Raw genomic sequence first — 5,892 nt, 5'->3', positions numbered from 1 at the left:
ATTTAACCCAGAGTGTTACTAAATCTTTTCAGAGACTGTGAAAGAAGGCAGCAATGAGTCCAAAGACTTGGGGTTTGGTCTTAGCTCTACCCCCTGCTAGCTCTGCAGATCTGGACAAGCTTCTAATCTCCTTGAGGCTCAAATGGATGAAATAATACTTACCAGCAATTGGAGGAGCTATCTCTGAATCTTGGGTAGAGCCGGGGAAAAAGATCTCTCCACGTGGGGAAAATTATTAGAAAATAAAAAGTTTGATAAAGCTATGACAGTAATAGCTGATAGTATTTGCTGCGTGCCAGGATTCCTTCTAGGAAGTACACAGATATTCACTCATTTAATCCTCACAACAACCCTATGAAGTAGCCAGCATCTAATATTATTCCCATTCCTCAGATGAGGAAACTGAGGCACACAGAAGCTAAGTAATCTGCTAAATGATAATGCAGCTAGCTGGCACGCAGTCTGATTGAGATTCGAACCCATACGACTTGGCTTTGGAGACCATATTCCTGACCGCTGCACTCTACTATTGCTCAGGAAGTGGTCTTACTGGAAGGGCCACCCAGACACTGTGTGACATCAGGGGGCACGCTCAGTGCTCAGTGCTGCAGAGACACCAAGCATGTTGATGCTTGTCCACCAGGTTTAGCACCAGCAGGTTGTTGGTGACATTTTTGTGGAGAACCGTGTGGCAGTGACCTGTGAGGTGAGCCCAACGGGTGAGAGCACAGAGAGCGAGTGTGACTGGCTCCTACAAGAAGATGAGCTTCGGAGAGACGTGGGGGCTCCAGCTGGGGACAGAGGAGAGCCTTCCCAACGGGGAGATCTGCTCATTTGGGCCCAGGGGACATGCCAGCTGCAGGGGAGAACTGGAACTCACAGGAGAGAGGGACGCTAGGTGGCAGATGAGACTCGTCCTGGTGCCCAGGGTTCTGTGTGGGAGGACGCCCCAAGGCACCTCTGTCCCAGCCAGGCGGAAGCCACACAGGGAAATGCAAATTTAGCCCAGTTGTCTCTGCTCTCATTTTCTTTCTGACGCTTCTCTTCCCTTATTTTCATGAAGCCCCTGCAGGTGCCCAGTGCCTTCCCCCTCCCAGCTGTCTCCAGTTCTTTGTACTTGTTGGATGATGGATTATGCTTTGATGGGAATCCAAATGAACAGGTTTCGTATATTAAAACTTTCTGCTTTGAATCATGGAGTGAACAGCTTCTTTTCTGAGTTTAGGGCATTCCAACAAATTAGGGCAGAGGTCTTTTCATGGGTGGGAGGGCCCCTGAGGTAACCCTAGGCTTCACTAGCTGACCCGGAGGGTAAAGCTTAGGAGGCCTCAGGACTGAGACACACTGGGACCAGTGTCTTCCTGGGAGACCTTCAGGACTGGCATCCCTTATTTGTCTTACAAACCCTACGTTCTTCTCTGATATAACCTATTTTCATCACAAGCCATCTATTGAACATATTTGGACTAGCATCAGAAAGGTCTGTGATTTCTTTAAAGAAAGAAATCTAGTAAAATCTAGGGATTCTGTTGTTAAGTGTTGCCCACCGAGATCTAAACAAAGCTCTCACGGCTTTGGGAGCACCTGCTGTCTTTGCTGGGTATGCACTGTGAGGAACTTTCCATCCCGCTGGACATGTGCGGTGAGGCGTTTTCACCTATAGCAGATGAACTGGGGCTGTTTACCCTCTTGGTTTGTCAAACGGTTGATTTAAGCCATAGGAACAAGGTTGGCTGGTCTACAAATAGATCAGACTCATCAGCTTCCTCTTGCTAAAAATACGAAGGCAGATTTTTCAGAACTCTTTTCAGTAACCATTGTTAATGTATTGGAACGAGACATGCTTTACTTTTTTTGTATGCAGGCAGACAGTTCAACTGTATTTCCAGTAATTACCTTCTATCATGAGAACAGGCTTCATCAAACATTTACAAGAAGCAGCCAAGTGTTTAGGAAGCTATTGGAATTGCTAACAGCGCATCCTTTACTACGTAGCCTTTTTCCAGAGGTTCCCCTGGGTTTTTGAATACACTGCCTGGCCAACAGTCTATAGTCAACTCATTCTTGAGGGCGAGGGAAGAGTATCCTACCACCTTCCCCCACCCTGGCCTTGGCTTCTCCCTCTGCTTACCCAGAAGTCTATTCATTGTTTAATGGTGTCCCTGTGTCTCCTGCATTTGAATTCAAGGGCGGAGACTGTCCCATTTATCTGTCGTACCCCCTCGAGCACCATGGCACAGGGCCTTGCATATAGCAACCACCCAATACATTTCAACTCTGCCAACTACAGTATTGCAACTAAATAACAGGCGCGTATCATGTCCTGACCACCCTGAACTGCAATTTATCAGCGCAGTTACAACATCAAGGTGATAAATAATCCGTACAAGTACTCTCTCTCCCCTGAGAGTTGCTCATGGAAAACAAAACAAAACAAAACAAAACCTACTAATGTTAGGTATATTGTTTACGCCTAGAGACAAGCTGGGCTAAGCTTGTGTTTTATTGTGTCATCAATTAATACCAACCCTTGGTTTTAACATTCAAATTTGAACCATTAAGCAAAACCACCTGCCAACTTGAAATAAGCACCATAATGGAGGAAGCAGAAGAAAGTGATGAGGATTTCACACACAGAACCACCGTGTCGTTCCCCTACTGCATTCGAGGTAACCGACTCAGTTAACTCTCTACGAAGTAGGTGAAATCCAACCTCGTTTTAATAGCTACTCCACAGACTAGTGATAGGATTTTGTGGCCTTAACAAAATCTACAGATCCTGGGGCGATAGGTGATTTTTATTTGTACTTTCTCAGACTTTGTTCTTCTCTGTCTACATGGACAACTAAAAATTCATTTTACACCGGTCTCTCTACTCATCTTGGTTTCTGAGAATCAAATGAGCACTCATCTAGGACAATAAACTATAAAAACATAATGCATTATTTACAGCTGTTTTTCAAAAGGAGAGTCCTTTTTAAAAATCGAGACAGATGACATTGAGTTTCAGTTTCTCACATGATGGACCATCCCGTGGGCAAGACGGGCCACGAGTCAAGAAAACTCACAAAGTTGGCATTGAATCACCAGCCCCTAAAAGACTGTGGAGGATTGTAGTATAGAACACCGTAATGTCGGGCGCCTGGGTGGCTCAGTTGGTTAAGCGACCGCCTTCGGCTCAGGTCACGATCCTGGAGTCCCGGGATCGAATCCCACATCGGGCTCCCTGCTCAGCGGGGGGTCTGCTTCTCCCTCTGACCCTCCCCCCTCTCATGTGCTCTCTCTCGCTCTCATTCTCTCTCTCAAATAAATAAATAAAATCTTAAAAAAAAAAAAAAAAAAAGAACACCGTAATGTCCTCGTCACACTGTCTAAAATCCTACTGATTAGAGAAAAACCTTAGAAGCATACTGGAAAACTAGAGCTGGGAAAGCATACTGGAAAACTAATGAAAGAGCTATAAACCACACAAAGATATCTTGCAAATTCCTACCTTTAACCCCGAAACTACGCGACTGAACAAGGGCTCTTTTGTTGATACTACAGCGGACAGGGACACATGCAGGAGGGAATATAAATATAAAAGGCCACAGAAGTAGCCACAAATGCCCATGGCAAACAAACTTTTTTTTCTTACTCATCCTTGAGCATGTTTCCCCGAGACCACTCCCAATACTGTGCCCTCTAGCGGTCAGAACAGATGGAAATCAGGCATTAAAAAAAAATTTTTTTTTTAATTTATTTTATTTATTTTTTAAGACTTTATTTATTTATTTGACAGAGAGAGGCACAGCGAGAGAGGGAACACAAGCAGGGGGAGTGGGAGAGGGAGAAGCAGGCTTCATGCCAAGCAGGGAGCCCGATGCGGGACTCGATCCCAGGACCCTGGGATCATGACCTGAGCCGAAGGCAGACGCTTAACGACTGAGCCACCCAGGCGCCCTTTAAATTTATTTTTTAAAAAAGATTTTATTTACTTATTTGTCAGAGAGAAAGAGTGCATAAGCGGGGGAGCGGCAGGCAAAGGGAGAAGTAGGCTCCCTGCTGAGCAAGGAGCCCCTTGTGGGACTAGATCCCAGGACCCTGAGATCATGACCTGAGCCAGAGGCAGATGCTTGACTGAGCCACCCTGGCGACCGCAGGCATTTTTAAACAGGGATTCACTATGGGAAACTGGCCACATCATTTTTTTTTCAAACTTCATTTAAAAATTTTTTTTAATTTAATGCTCAACTTTTATTTTTTAAATTTAGTGTATTATCAGTTTCAGAGGTAGAGTTTAGTGATTCATCAGTTGCAATAATACCCAGTGCTCATTACATCAAGGGCCCTTTTTAATGTCCATCACCCAGTTACCCCACCCCCCCATCCTCCTCCCCTCCATGAATGGATAAAGATGTGGTATATATATACGGTAGAATATTACTCAGCCATCAGAAAACGAAATCTTACCATTTGCAACGACGTGGATGGAACTATGCTAAGCAAGGGTGTTATGCTAAGCAAAATAAGTCAGAGAAATACAATTATCACATGATCTCACATGTGGAATTTAAGAAACAAAACAGAGGATCATAGGGGAAGGGAGAGAAAAATAAGACGAAATCAGAGATGGAGACAAACCATAAGAGACTCTTAACTATAGTAGCCACATCATTGTTAAAATGCTAACCCAACAAAGAGGGAACGCTGAGGTAATCCCTGACAGACAACTGAAGGAGGCATAGTCTGTCAGCACTGAGGGCAGGAAAAAGAAGAGTGAGTGTCACCCAAACTTTGGAGCTCAGAGAAAGGTCCCCTACCGGCCTGGCCCAAGCTTCTGAGGGCGCTGCCAGCCTGGCAGGTGCTGATGCTGAGCAAGGGCAGGACCGCTGGGCAGACGGACATCTGAGGAGGGGTCAGCAGGGGCTGGGGCCCAGCAGCCAGGACACTGACCCACCCCAAGGCTGCTGTTGGTACGTGCAGTGCTGGGAGCTGGGGGCTGACAGCAACAGGAAAATGGCAAGCAAATCCCTCCTCTTCTCCTTCCCAGTCCCTCAAGTCTCTCCTATCAGTTGGTTTAAGAGGAACAGGAGGGTCTGGTGAATGGTCCAGGGTCCCAGCCCCGCATCAGAGAGCAGAGCCACAAGGGAAGGTGTGGCAGTAACAGGTCACTAATTCACACAACCCGTGACTGACCGTTGGGACGGTAAAAGGTACAAACAAGAACATTTTCTTGAGGACAGTATGTAAATATTTAACTGTTGTAAAGTGTACAGTTAAATGACACTAAGCACATTCACATTGTGTATAACCATCACCACCATCCATTGCCAGAACTTTTTCATCTTCCCAAACTAAAATCGTCCCTATTAAACACTAACTCCTCATTGCCCCTACTCCCAGCCCCTGGCAACCACCATTCCACTTTGTCTATGAATTGGACGACTCTAGGTCCCTCATATAATTGGAATCTTGTCCTTTTGTGCTTGGCTTACTGCATTTAGCAGAATGTCCTCCAGGTTAGTCCACATTGTGGCGTGGGGTCAGAATTTCCTTTAAGGTTGAACAATATTCTGCTGTACACATAGACCACTTAGGTTTACCCACTGATCTGTTGATGGACAAGTGGTGTGTTTCCCCCTTCTGGCTATTGTGAATAATGCTCTGAACACCGGTGTATAAGTATCTGTTTGGGTCCGTGCTTTCTATTTTTATTTTGGTATGTACCTAGAGGTGGGTCATACTGTAGTTCTATGTTTAACCTTTTGAGAAGCAGCCTGGCTGTTTTCCATAGTGGTGGATGCTGTATTTTTCTTACCTAAAATGCTCAAAAGATTAAGATGCAGAGTTTCTGAAAAATACTGTCAGATGTACAATTTGTAATTACACAAATAAATGTGGCAACTCTAC

The sequence above is a fragment of the Mirounga leonina genome, unplaced genomic scaffold (genome assembly GCF_011800145.1).
Source record: "Mirounga leonina isolate KUSES-001 unplaced genomic scaffold, KU_Mleo_1.0 Mir_167, whole genome shotgun sequence".
NCBI classification, from domain to species: domain Eukaryota; kingdom Metazoa; phylum Chordata; class Mammalia; order Carnivora; family Phocidae; genus Mirounga; species Mirounga leonina.
This window is presented reverse-complemented; position numbering follows the sequence as displayed.